The 15201-nt window shown below is 40.3% G+C and overlaps 1 pseudogene; it reads left to right on the forward strand.

Moving 5' to 3' along the window:
• The first annotated feature begins 203 nt into the window (after positions 1–203).
• On the forward strand, positions 204–14911 carry LOC124503881 (60S ribosomal protein L17-like; annotated as a pseudogene).
• Positions 14912–15201: the final 290 nt, after the last annotated feature.

Consider the following 15201-nt stretch of genomic DNA (forward strand, 5'->3'; position numbering starts at 1 on the left):
GCTTGCGGGAGATTCTGTTATCCCTATGTTTAAAAAAAATTAGCTATATTTCCATTGTTGCTCTCACTTTATCAAACAATCTTTTCTATTAAAATAAATAAATACTTATGGAGCTAGGTGCTACGGGGGATACAAAGGAAAAAAAAAAAAAAGAGTGAATTGAAGTGGTTCTTCCCATAGGCGGCGAAAGGTGATCTCCGAAAATGGTTCACTATTCACTTGACCCAGACAACCCTACAAAATCGTGCAAATCAAGAGGTTCAAATCTTTGTGTTCACTTTAAGAAGTGAATGTGAGGGGCGCCTGGGTGGCTCAGTCGGTTGAGCGTCCGACTTCGGCTCAGGTCACGATCTCGCGGTCTTGAGTTCGAGCCCCGCGTCGGGCTCTGGGCTGATGGCTCAGAGCCTGGAGCCTGCTTCCGATTCTGGGTCTCCCTCTCTCTCTGCCTCTCCCCCGTTCATGCTCTGTCTCTCTCTGTCTCAAAAATAAATAAATGTTAAAAAAAAATTAAAAAAAAAAGTAGTGAATATGAAACTTCCCAGGCCATCAAGGGTATCCACATCCCAAAAGACACCAAGTATCTGAAGGATGTCACTTTGCAGAAGCAATGTGTGCCATTCTGTCACTGCCAACTGAGTAGTTAGTAGGTGTGCCCAGGCCAAACAATGGAGCTGAACATAGGGTCAGTGACCCAAAAAGAGTGCTGAATTTTTTACTGAACATGCTTAAAAACACAGAGAATAATGCTGAACTTAAGGCTTTAGATATAGATTCTCTGGTCATTGAGCACATCAGGTGAACAAAGCCTCCAAGATGTGGTAGAACTTACCAGAGCTCACGGTCAGATTAACTCATACATGAGCTCTCCCTGCCACATTGAGATGATCCTTCCTGAAAAAGAGCAGATTGTTCCTAAACCAGAAGAGGAACTTTCACAGAAGAACAAAGACATCCCAGAAGAAACTGAAGAAATAAAAACTTACGGCCTGGGAATAAATTTTATTTTGCATAAAATAATTGCAAGTAAAACAAACAAACAAAAAAGTGAGTTGAAGTGGCACATAACCTAAATACTCAGCTCTCCTGTGATGACACTTGGATTACTATGGAAGCACGAGAAAGGATGAGGTCAATGACCTTCAGCACATGTTCCAGAGATGACATATATGACAATTTCCACTGTCCTATAAACTAGCTCTGTCAGGTAAAGATGAGTGTAAGACTATTCGGTACCCCCTCTCTCCCACTACTCCACACCCTGCTCCCATCCATTCTCCACCCTTCCCTTCCCTTCCCTGCCTGGGAGTCTGACCCTTGCTAACCAGAACTCCTTGCAGTTGCTTCTTGTTGGGTTTTGTCAATGGGAGCCACTGGTAGTACCGCTCTGAAACCCAGGCTGTAGGGGGCAGCCCTGCACCTGATACTTAAGAAAGCATTGTATATCACAGACACGGGCCAAATATATATATATATATATATATATATATATATATATATCTCAAAGGGCACACGTGCACCTCTGTCACCCACACTTGGGATAAAGCACTACCAACAGTGCAAACAATGCTTGGTCTGTGGGAGAATTCAATACCAGAGTCCTTAGATAAAAGATCTATGAATTAACTTGTTAAACTCTTCCACTCTTCAGGGATACAATCAGTTTTTGAAGAATGAAGTATTGATTTCTAATAGTGCTCGGTATCCATTTTCTTGTTGCTCTTTGGATGTTCCAATTCTTGCTCTAGAAGTCCTCACAATTTAGTATAGTATTTACAACAGTTATGCGTGGCAGCTAAGGAATATATGTTGTGTATATGCAGTCTAGATGTCACCTGAACTTAGCATGATACCAATTCTTTACATTTGGCAACTGGATAAACATCAAATGCTACAACTGTGAACAGATTTATATCTTAAAAATATTTTGCGGTTTTATTAAATTAAAAAAATAAATACGAAATTGCCTTTCACATATTTTTTATTTAACTTTGAAACTAATTAATAATTTGCTCATTTTTAAAAACTTAATAGTGGTGACTGAGTGGCTCAGTTGGTTATGCATTCGACTTTGGCTCAGGTCATGATCTCCTGGTTCATGAATTCAAACCCCTCATCAAGCTGTCTGCTGCCAGCATGGAGCCTGTTTCAGATCCTCTGTTCCCCTCTGTCTCTGCCCCTACCCGACTTGTGCTCTCTCTCTCTCTCTCAAAAATAAATAAAGCATTTTAAAAAACTTAATAAATTTTGAATATTCTAAAACAAAAAACTTTTGAGGAAAAACATGAAAAATAATTTAAAATTTATATTTACTTTGCAAGTTTTATGAAAATTTACTGAAATGGTGAACATTTCAAGTACAATTACGTTTTATTTTTAGTTCTCCAATTTTTACTATCAACAAAACTTAAGTTATGTGGAATTTACATTATAAACATAGTGCTTTTATTAAAATTAAGACAAAAATTAATTTTGTGGAATATATGAATGGAATAAATTTATAAATTTATTATGTCTTTATTTTATTATTCATCCAAATCTTGCTGGCCTTAACACAAGGTCAATCATATGAAATAACAATTTAATTTAGTTGTCTTTAATATTTTGTTCACTTTCAACTATACAAAAGCCTCAGATTTACACATACTTTTCAATTTTGTGGTAATAAAAGTATATTTGTTGTGTGGGGGCAAGGATTTGCAAACTTTTTTTTTGTTTTTTTTATTATTTTTATTAAAAAAATTTTTTTAATGTTTATTTATTTTTGAGAGAGAGAGAAACAGAGCATAAGTGGAGGAGGGGCAGAGAGGGAGGGAGACACAGAATCCAAAGCAAGCTCCAGGCTCTTAGCTGTCAGCACAGAACCCGACATGGGGTTCAAACTCATGAACTGTGAGATCATGACTGGAGCCAAAGTCAGATGCTTAACTGACTAAGCCACCCACGCAGCCCACAGACTTTTTTTTGTTAAGAGCCAGATAGTTATTTGAGGCATTGTGGACCAGACATTGCCTGTTGCAACTTCTTTTTTTTTTTTTTAATTTTTTTTCTTAACGTTTATTTATTATTGAGGGACAGAGAGAGACAGAGCATGAGCAGGGGAGGGGCAGAGAGAGGAGACACAGAATCTGAAGCAGGCTCCAGGCTCTGAGCTGTCAGCACAGAGCCCGACGTGGGGCTCGAACTCATGAACTGCGAGATCATGACCTGAGCCAAAGTCGGACGTTCAACCGACTGAGCCACCCAGACACCCCTGTTGCAACTTCTTGATTTTCAGCTGAGTGGGTGAAAGCAGCCATAGACCATACGTATATGGGTCATAGCTGTGTTCTAAGAAAACTTACAAAAACAGGCAGTGGGCTCCATTTGGAGTACAGGTTATAATTTGCTGACCCCTGTGCCAGGTGTAGCAGACTCTGAAATGGAGATTTGTGTGCAGGAGACTTATTGAGAATACCGTCAGATGACAAGTGTAGGGGGAAGTAAGGCTAGCACAAAGAGAAATAGGCCTAGGATGATGCAATCACAGCACATACCTCAGCTGATCCCATGAGGAAGTCAGTATCAGGGGCAGCCCTTTAGTGTTATTCCACCTTGAAGCAAAAGAGACTGATCTTTATACCTTGACATGTCCTGGGCAGGGAGGGCAAGTTGTGATCTTGGAAAAGGCAGCTCCCTTAAGGAGAGAGCAGTGCTTGGAGAGGAGGGGCTCAGCTGTGACCTCCCAGCACCTGAGGAACAAATGCCTTCATCTTTTTAAAAACAATTTTTAAATGTTTATTTATTTATTTTGAGAGAGGTGGGGATGGGCAGAGAGGGAAGGAGAGAAAGAATCCCAAGCAGACTCTGCTCTGTCAGCACATGGCCTGACACAGGGCTTGAACTCACAAACCATGAGATCATGACAAGCCAAAATCAGGAGTTGGACATTTAACAGACTGAGCCACCCAGGTGCTCCACAAGTATCTTCATCTTAAGGAAGGATGTGATGGTTAATTTTAAGCCTCAGCTTGGCTGGGCCAAGTGTCCAAATATCTGTTCAAGCATTCTTCTGGATGATTCTGTGATGGTGTTTTAGGATGAGGTTAGCATTTTAATCAGTGGACTTTGAGTAAAGCAGATTGCCTTCCATAAGCACGAGGGTGGGCCTCATTCAATTAATTGTCTTGAATAGAACAAAATAGACTGCCCAGGCAAGAGGGAATTCTGCCAGCAAACAGCATTCAGATTTGAATTGCAACATTGGCTCTTCTCTGAGCCTCTAGCCTGAAAGCCCACCTTCCAGAATTTGGACTTTCTAACCTCCATAATCACATGACCCAATTCCTTAAAATAAATCTCTGTAAACACACACACGCACGCACGCACGCACACATCCTATTCGTTCTGTTTTTCCGGAGAAATCTAATATAAGGGATCTGGGTAAAGCACCTTATTTGCTATGATTATCAAGGTAGGAGAACAGAACACATACAGTATGCAGTCTTGCTTTGTAACATTTAAATATTTAAATGCGTGACATGTGGGTCTCCATTTGCACACTTCCTCCTGTCCAGTGGTGTGCTAGAGTCAGCTCATACCAGATCTCCATAACCAATTCCATGCATCTCCTCTCAACTCCGTGTTTAAATTTTTTTTAATGTTTATTTATTCTTGAAAGAGAGAGAGAGAGACAGAGCATGAGCGGGGGAGGGGCAGAGTGAGAGAGGGACATAGAATCCAAAGCAGGCTCCAGGCTCTGGGCTGTCAGCATATAGCCTGACGCGGGGCTCAAACTCATGAGCCATGAGATCATGACTTGAGCTGACATCAGACGCTTAACTGACTGAGACACCCAGGCGCCCCTCAACTCCGTATTTAGTCACATCAGTCTGGTAGCTTGAAATTGTCATGGTAAGAGTATTTATACTATGGACATCAGCAAACACAACAAATCGGGGCTATTTTTTTGTTTCCAGACAGCTGATTGTTAAACATTTACCTGTATATGACTGCTTAGGTCCCACAAATATTAGAAGGAGGCTTTCCTCCATATCAGCAATTTCACCAGGAAGTTCCTTCTCATGATTCCATCTCCCCTGAGCTCTTGTGAGTGCATTTTCTCTCCATGACCCTCCCAGAATAGAGAAGTAACTCCCCATGGTTGCTTTGCTCTGAGTCCTTTCTCACTCCTTGATTATTCCCTGGTGAGTAGTCCTTGCATTACAGGCCCCTCATTTGAACATCTGAGATGAATTCCTTTTCTTACTGGGACCGTAATACAAGAAGTAAGTGGTAAATCTGACTCTTACTTTATGCTCACCCTAAGATTCAATGACCATCTCCCTCTCCCCCTCTCCAGTTCTATCTTTAGGATCAGCAGCTGATAAGCTATTTCATTTTTCATCTACCCTGTCCATTTGTCCCTCTTGACCAAACATACCAATGAATGTGTGCTATGGTTTAAGTCTTGATACAGACTACCAAGACACAGTCCAAAGAGAACTCACCATACCCAGTCATTTTGTTCTTTGGCCACCTTGGTTATTTAAAATACGTGTTAGTGTTGCTTAGTGAGGTTAGTTTTGGAATCCCCAAATATATAAAAAGAATACAAAAGCCAACTGTCACAACTAATTGGAAACATTGCATTTAGTTTTAGAAGGCAAGAGTAATAGAAATCACGTGGGGCTGTTCATCTGTTTGTCTCATCTCTTTAAATTACTTAACAAATCAAAAGCTCTTGTGGTTTCAACCTGTAATCTTATATCCTTGCATGTCCTGACTTACACATCCAGTAATCACTCCTAATAATCGCCCTGGGCTTAGGACAAGAAGGGCTGTTCTAGGCCCCTACACACCACGCAGATCATGAGAGCTATCTATTGTCATACAACAGCTTTGAAGTTTGGGATTTTTTTTTTTTTTTCGAATTGCCTCTGTTTTTCCAAGCACCTCTGATCACACTGCTTCCCTGAGTTGCATTGCATTATTGACTCTAGACACAACATAGCTTTAGTGAGGTTTAATCAAAAAACAACAAAGAGGAACATCTTTTCATTTTCATTAGGTTTTACTAAGCACTCATGTCTTTTTGCTTCAAAGAAAGAAAAAGAGGGGAAAGAAAGAAAGAAAGAAAGAGAAAAAGGAAGAAAGAAAGAAGAAAGAAAGAAAGAAAGAAAGAAAGAAAGAAAGAAAGAAAGAAAGAAAGAAACCATTTGGGTTGGTCTACCAAATTGTCCTAATAGGAGGGATGTAATATGAAGTAATACTGGTAGATATCTCATAAGTAGGCCATCATAAGAAAAACACATTTTTATAAACAATAATAAATACTATGCAATTTTTAACATTGATCAAGTTCTCATAGAAGGGAGAGGCTTCCTTTGTAGATACATAGGGAATTTGAGGGTAAGGAAGGAAACTGAATTCAGAATAGCAGAGACTGGGGGAATGAGGCATCTCTATCTGGCAGGTTGGGTGAGGTTATTTGCAGAAACAAACAACTTCAGTCTCAGTGGCTTAAAGCAAGGTTTGTTTTTTACTCATGCTACATGAACAATAGGTGTTGGCTGTTGATATGGCTATCAGAGTGGTGCTGGGAAGGGGGAGGAGCATGTAATAAATTCTATATTAGTTGTTAACATTTCTGTATGGGAGTGACACACATCTCTTCCACTTATATTTCATTGACCAAAAAAGGTCAACGGCCACATATAACTTCACAAGGTATGGGGAAGATCCCTGCCATGTGTCCAGAAAATGGAAGGGCCAGAAATAAGGTGACTGGAACTACTACTCTGGTGACCTGTGAAAGGTAAAGAAAGTTGTGAGAATGGCACAAAAGTGCCCATTACCTTTCCTTTTTTCCTGTTTCTTTGTGAGTGAAGAGAACATATATAGTAGATGCCAGAGACTGAAAAACTCCTACAGTTGATCATAATTTAGGGGAAAGAGACACTTCAGAACAAATTTGGAACTTTCCATTTCATGAAAGAAATTTTTGTGTAGTGTTAAATGGCCACACTTGATTATATCAAATAATGTTATTAAAATTTTTTTAATGTTTATTTAATTTTGAGAGAGAGAGAGAGACAGAGTCAGAGCATGAGTGGGGGAGGGGCAGAGAGAGATGGAGACAGAATCTGAAGCAGGCTCCGGCTCTGTGCTGACAGCTCAGTCACAAGCTGTGAGATCATGACCTGAGCTGAAGTCAGACACCTAACCAACTGAGCCACCCAGGCTCTCCTCAAATAATTTTAAATGTATTTTAATAGTGATGAAACATGGCAAGTGAAGATAATGGCTGAAAAGTTTCCCCAGAAAAGCCAAAGCAGGAAGGTCCCTGTGGTGCAGTGGTTTCCAATGCTCTAAGGGACATACGAAGGGAACCCTCCAAGAAAACTCAAGGGGAAATGGAGTGGCAGAATAAAGTGCAACCTATACATAACTAAGTACTATGAATTGATGAAGAAACATTTATGACTTTTGCATTTTTGTAGTACACTAAAACGGTCCACTGTCAATGTTAGTTCTTGTCCAGGCAGAGAATATGATAACGCATCATGATAAGACATTGTCTTCACGTGCGCTTGGGTGGCTCAGTTGGTTAAGCGTCTGACTTCAGCTTGGGTCATGATCTCGCAGTTCTAGAGTCTGAGCCCCGTGTCAGGCTCTGGGCTGATAGCCCAGAGCCTGGAGCCTGCTTCAGATTCTGTCTCCATCTCTCTGCCTCTCCCCTGCTCATGCTCTCTCTCTTTCTCTCTCGAATATAAAACAAAACAAAAATTTAAGACATTGTCTTCAGTCATGGATGGGATTTTCACCAGGAAAGCAGGGGTCATTACAGTGTGTCTACAGCCTGTAGTTCCACATTGGGCACTTCTCTGAGGCATCTCAGATTCTTGTTGCCTTTCATATGCCTAGTCCACTGCCTCTCCCTTCTTCCACAAAGAGGAAAAAAGAGAACTAACAAGATTAATTCATAAATATTTATGGGTTACCAAAAAATCCAGTAGCATAAAGCCACTGTCGGTGGAGGGGACATCTACTGATCACTTCTCCAATTCCGTTGTAGAAACTGTTGAGAGAACTGTCTCATTGCTCCCACTGACCACAGCTGATGGATGAGGAGGGGACACAGGCAGGGGACACAAGCGTGCCCTTAACTTTGGCCAGGCACATTGTTTCTCTGGAAATTTGGAGGTTAAATTATTTAAAGAGGGAAAAAATTTTTTTCTTTGAAACAAATTCAGATTTACAGAAAAGTTGTAATACAGTACAAAGACGTTTGTTTGTCCCTAAATCATATGAGAGTAAGCCGCCGACACGATACCTCATCACCCTTAAACCGTTTAGTGTTTATTTCCCTCAAACAAAGACATTCTTTTATATGACAAAAATTAAACCATCAAAATCTGGAAATCCACACTGATATCTAGCCACCAGTTAATCCTCAGGCCACCCCAGTTCTATCACAGTCTCAGTAATGTCCTTTATAGCAAAAAGGTCCAGTTCAGAATCATCACATGTCTCTTTATTAGAGATTGGACTATTTAATGAAGTTTTAAAGTAGCATACCGTAAAACAAAGCCATCTAAAAAGGTATCTAGGGAAAAAATAAGTCTCCCCTTTCCCCTGGTTTTCAGAGGCAATCTCTGTTACCAGTGTCTCCTGCATACTTATAGTCTATCATACACAGCTTATGTGTATACATTGGTGAAGTGGGATGTCAAAATTCCTCTTAGCTCAGGCAAAAAATAAGATCAGATATAGGAGTTCCTCCTTTAAAAATGTTAGATATCCATTAAGAACTTTATTGATTGCCATCAAGACAAAGGATAAAGAAAGGAAGTTTCCAAGTGAATACATTTTCCCAGGTTTTTTTTTTTTTAAGCCTATTTATTTGTTTTGAGAGGGAGAAAGAGAACACAGGAGCAGGAGAGGGACAGAGAGAGAGGAACAGAAGACATCCCAAGGGGGCTTCGTACTGTCAGCATGGCCTGATGCAGGGCTTGATCCCACATCTTGAGATCATGACCTGAGCCCAAACCAAGAGTCAACTGAGCCATCAAAGTGCACCACATTTCCCCAGATTTTGAATATCAAAGTCATTGACCACTTAGAAAAGACAAAATTTCTTCTCTTGCCAATACTAATATATTGCCAGTTTAATAATTTATTTTTCTCTTTGTAGAAATTAAGGTTCCTTTGTTGTTTAGTTGTTTAAATGCTTGGAACATCTTTTAGATTATTATATAAATCATAAAATAATAGTGTAAAAATTGTTTTTTAAATTGTATTGGTTGGTGTATAAGATTCAAAAGTAAATTTCCTAAGCTGTTTTTTAAAAATGTTTAATCATTTTGAGAGAGTACGAGATGGGGAGGGACAGAGAGAGAGAGGGAGAGCAAGAGAGGGAGAGAGAGAATCCAAGAGGGCTACACACTGTCAGCACAGAGCCCAATGCAGGGCTCAAAGTCACAAACGATGAAATCATAGCCTGAGTCAAAATCGACAGTGGGATGCTTAACTGAGCCACACATGTGCCCTTCCTAAGCTGTTTTTAATATTACACTGTATGCAATCATATAAATGTTTAATTTATCTTCATTTTAATGGCGCTGTGATGAAAAATTTAAAATTCATTTCTGAATCTTAAACAGAAGACAAAAACCTTTAGGGCACCTGTGTAGCTCAGTCACTAAAGCATCTGACTTCAGCTCAGGACATCATCTCACGGTTTGGAAGTTCCAGTCCTTCATTGGGTGAACTTGAGCCCCACTTCAGGTAAAACACAAGCCCCACTTCAGGTGAGCCCTGCTCTCTCTCCCCCCAACTCTCTCTCTTTCTGCCCCTCACTCACCTGCACCCTCTCTCAAAAAAAAAAAAAAGACAAAAAACTTTTTTTCAGTAACATAAAATATGAGCCTGTAACTTAAAACATGGCAACCCTGATGTGGTCATCTTATTCCACTTCCCAATGGGCTAAAGAGAGAGGTGTATAGGCAGCAATATGAGCAAAATAAGATGAATTGAAGAAAACAGGGATGAACAAAAGAGAGTTTCTGAGGACATTCTGGTTCCTGCTCCCAGCCTCTTCCTGAGATTTGCCTTTGGAGTCTGTGCTATGAGATCCCACAAGACCCTTATAATAAATATCCACTCTCAGTCTTTTAAAATTGTTGCTTAAGCTAGTTTGAGTTGGTTTCTGTTACATGCAACATTCCTGAGGCATAGGGGAATGGAATGGATAGGGCAATAGAGGGTCACTTGAATGCAAAGAAATCTGAAGGAACACAACAATTACTGGATGGTTTCTGATATTGCTTGGGCTCTCCAAAAGAATCCTAAGGTTGTCCTTGAACAAGTTCAGGTAGCAGACCCAAATGGAAGAAGATAGGTACTCAAATAATTGTTTTCAAAATTTTTCTTTCATCAAATAATGAGCTACTGTCAGTTTATAGATTAAACTTCTTCTTTTACAGTTGTTCCACTACTAACTTAAAGGTCTTTCCTAATTCTTAGTTTTAGTTCAATAATTTTCCCCCCAAATTAAATATTTTTAATGTGCTTTATTGGCCATTTCTTGCCTCTCTCATCCAGAAGAACTATTTGAAATATGATAGAGATTATTACTTCTTACTGGTCTAAGAAAAGGCACTACTAACTAATTTCAGATTTTAGTAAAAGAGTTTAAAAACTCATGACAGTCTACTCAAGACATAAGCATGTACAGTGATAAAGGATTATGACTCAATTTTAATTTTAAAAAAATTCGTGAAAACAGCTCATAACCCCAACGCTAGCATTTCTCACAGCTTTCCCTAACACAATATAATTTGTTAGTCTATTTGCTTTGGCACTCTCCTACAGTATGGAGTTTTCACCTCCACATTTTGGCAAAGTTTGGGCAACCATATTTAAAGGCTGAGCACTGACTCTCATTCATGCTTTTTCATTTTCCCATGGGCCTGGTTCTGGCTTGCTGTTGGCAACTGCTCCTTCATAAACTTTTCAAGAAAGTGATAATGTGAACCCAGAGATGCTGAATATAGAGTTTGTAACTCCAATGTCAGTGGGGCTTGTAGGACAAAAGGTCCCAGTTGCCTTCGAAGGGGATTTGCCTCATTTCTCTTGACTCATGTCCATTTCCAGAAACCTGGGAACCTTACATTACTGAGTATCTTATTTTGGCACTTTCAAGTTGCAAGCACTTTGACCATAATGTACTTCCAAGAGTTTCTTTAAGAATATGGAGATGGGGGGGGCGCCTGGGTGGCTGTCAGTTAAGCATCCGACTTCGGCTCAGGTCATGATCTCGCAGTCCATGAGTTTGAGCCCCGCATCGGGCTCTGTGCTGACAGCTCAGAGCCTGGAGCCTGTTTCAGATTCTGTGTCTCCCTCTCTCTGACCCTCCCCCGTTCATGCTCCATCTCTCTCTGTCTCAAAATTAAATAAACGTTAAAAAAAATTAAAAAAAAAGAATATGGAGATGGGAATGCAAGCTGGTGCAGCCACTCTGGAAAACAGTATGGAGGTTCCTCAAAAAACTAAAAATACAACTACCCTATGACCCAGCAATTGCACTACTAGGCATTTATCCAAGGCATACAGGTGTGCTGTTTCGAAGGGACACATGCACCCCCATGTTTATAGCAGCACTATCAACAATAGCCAAAGTATGGAAAGAGCCCAAATGGCCATCGATGGATGAATGGATAAAGAAGATGTGGTATATATATACAATGGAGTATTACTCAGCAATCAAAAAGAATGAAGTCTTGCCATTTGCAACTATGTGGATGGAACTGGAGGGTATTATGCTAAGTGAACTTAGTCAGAGAAAGACAAAAATCATATGACTTCACTCATATGAGAACTTTAAGAGACAAAACAGATGAACATAGGGAGGGGAAACAAAAATAATATAAAAACAGGGAGGGGGACAAAACAGAAGAGACTCATAAATATGGAGAACAAAGTGAGGGTTACTGGAGGTGGTGTGGGAGGGGGGATGGGCTAAATGGGTAAGCGGCACTAAGGAACAAACCTACTCCTGAAATCACTGTTGCACTATATGCTAATTTGGATGTAAATTTAAAAAATTAAAATAAAAAAAAAGAATATGAAGAAATAGTCTGCAATAGTCTCAAACCAGGGCAAAATAGTCCATAAAGACTATGGCCCTATACCATTATATTTGTCTTTGCATTAGTTAGGATACAGGTGGAACAGGAAGTAACAGAGAACTGAGAAAATAGTGGCTTGAACAAGGTAGTATTTTATTTTCTGTCACATAGATGTCTTGAAAAAACAGCCCATGGATGTTATGGTGGCTATGTTCCACAAATTTCTCAGGGATCCTGGCTCTTTCTAGCTTACCATACATTATGGCTAGATAACGGAATGTGGCTTTTATTTTTAATTGAAGTATATTTGATGCACAATGTTACATTAGTTTCAGGCATATAACTTAATGATTTGACAAGTCTATATGTTATGCTATGCTCACCATTTGTCATCATATAACACTTACAATACCTGGAGTGTGGCTTTTGTACTGAAGATCCAAAACAACTTTAGCCATTACCTCTGCATTCCAGGCAGTAGAGTGAAAGACAGGAAGAAGGCAGGAGGTAAAATTTACTAGTCTGATGATTTCAAAGAAGGTCCCTACAAACTGTAATTTGCTTCCATACCAGGCTGCAAAGGAGTATGGGTAAATGGTTTTATTATGCAAAGCTTTATGCTTAACTAAAGGATTCTATTACCATAGAAGATGGAGAGAACAAATATTGGGGAACAACCATTGGTCTCACTCATAGTCTCATAAAGTTCTTTGGGGAGCATGCATAACTTTCTCCTGGTCTGACCTATTTAACGATCTCCCTGCATTCTTGCCAGCATTTGGTGTCACTATTTTTTATTTTACATATTCTGATACGTAGTGATATCTCATTCTGGTTTTAATTTGTATTCCCCTAATGGCTAATGAAGTTGAGTATCTTTTCACATGCTTATTTACCATCTGTACATTCTCTTCAGAGAAATGTCTGCTCCTGTCCTTTGCCTGTTTTACGAATTTCCTTTAAGCTGTAGAGTTTTGAGAATTATTTTATATTCTAGGTATCAATCCTTTGTTGGATATGTAGTTGACAAATATCTCCTTGTGGTTTGTAGCTTATCTTTCTATCCCTTTAAGAGCTTTTTCACAGAGCAAAAATTTTTTTGATGACTTATCCACTTTTTTCTGGGTATATTTCCTCCATTGAGCTACTTTTGTACGTATGTTAAAAATCAGCTGGGCATATTTATGTTGGTCAATTGCTACATTCTCTATTCTGTTCCACTAACTTATGTGTTTGTCTCTCTGCCAATACTACATTGTCTTGATATAGTAGCTATATAGTAAGCCTTAATATAAGGTAGAGTGGTTCCTCCCACTTTGTTCTTTGTTAAGATTATTTTAACTATTCCAGGGCCTGTACCTTTCATTATAAATTTTAGAATAAACTTGAATATGTTTATAGAAAACTTTGCTGGGATTTGGTAGAAATTGTATTATTTTGCACAGTGAAGGAAAAAAATCAACAAAATGAAAAAGCAACCGACTGAATGAGAGAAGATATTTGCAAATGATATATCTTATAAAAGGCAAATATCCAAAATACATAAAGAACTTTATACAACTCAGCAGCAACAACAACAAAAATAATTTGATGTTAAAACGGGTAGAGGGAAGGGGGAGCTAGATGGCGGCGTAGTAGGAGGACCCTAAACCTGGCTGATTCCTCCAGTACAGCTAGATAAATATAAAATCATTCTAAATACTCATGAAATCAACCTGAGGACTGATGGAACAAACTGCACAACTAAGGGGAGATAAAAGGCCACTTTGAGGAAGATAGGAAGTGTGAAGAAATGGATCAGATAGCGGGTGCTGCAGGGGATAGGGAGCCCTGGCTGCAGAGAAAGGGGAGAGAGAATGAAGCAGACAGGGATAAGCACAAGGAGAACACTGCCTCAAAGTCATTGACTGGGAAAATGAGAGGGGCTGAATTTTGTGTTTTTGCCACCAGTAGAGCTCAAAGACCTGGAGTTTCAGAGGTCCCCAGGCTTGGCTGTGATAGAGACCTGAAGACACTGCCCTACTCTTGGAGGCAGGCAAACAATCTCAGGGGCAGACTGTGCAATCTGAAGATTGCCTAAGTGGTATGGGGAAAGACTGTTTTCTTTGGAGCACCTCTCTGGGGACAAAAGAGCAAACAGGAGCCATTTCCCTTCCCTGCCCCTCAGTATAGGTGCAGAGACACCTACAGAGGGCAGCTAACTGGGACATGGGCTGTTTTGTCTGTTGGCTCCAAATCCCATGCCCCTGAGTTCTGGTATGACTACACTTCTGGGTGAAACTTGCATCAGTCCTAGCACAGTGAGACCCTTTCTCAGAAGACCAGTGCAGGTTCCTGCCGTAACCAAGTACCTGAATTGGAATTTTGAAAGTCAACAGCCTGGCTAGGGTAGAGCCCAGGGTGCGCTGTGGTGCTCTAGGTGGGCCAGCAACCCAGAGACAGATCATGTGAAATCACCGATCTGAAAAACACCTGTGATGCACAAGGGGAAGTTGTTCACTTCTCTGAGTGTTTCCTTGAGAGCAGCAGGCACGGATTCCCCTCTCCAGGGTAAAAAGAGCAGGCTGGCACCATTTCCTTTCCCTGCCCCTCAGCATAAACCAACTTCAGTAAACAGCACAACGCTAACACTGGCAGCCTAAACTGCTTACACCAAGTCCCACCCCTCTGCTCTGTGCAGGTGCTGCTCTTCTCCTGCAAGTGTGCCTGAGGAGCAGCGCAACAGGCCCTTCTCCAAGAAGACCAGCACAAACCCACACACCACATTCATGGGCCATAGAGTTCTACAAGACCTTCATATCTAGTGGAAACAGCATCAGTTCTCTTTTAGCAAGTGGACCAGAGCATATCTAGTTAAAACTTGCTACACTCTGGCCAAGGTCCAAACACTCCCCACTACAAGCAAGGAGAAACTCTGCAGATGACTGACCTGAGGGATAGAGCAGCCATAACATAGCAGCTGAGGGCATGCAGAGTCACTTCCTGAAGCACCAGTCCCTGGACATTATATGACCTCTTCTTCATAAAGTCATTACTCTCAGGAACCGGAAATTAAGTTTTTCCTAACACAGAGAAGACAGAGACTTAGACAAAA

This window comes from Lynx rufus, unplaced genomic scaffold (assembly GCF_022079265.1).
Source record: "Lynx rufus isolate CCGP_SWC_20201006 ecotype Redwood Valley unplaced genomic scaffold, mLynRuf1.p SCAF_8, whole genome shotgun sequence".
Classification (NCBI taxonomy): Eukaryota; Metazoa; Chordata; class Mammalia; order Carnivora; family Felidae; genus Lynx; species Lynx rufus.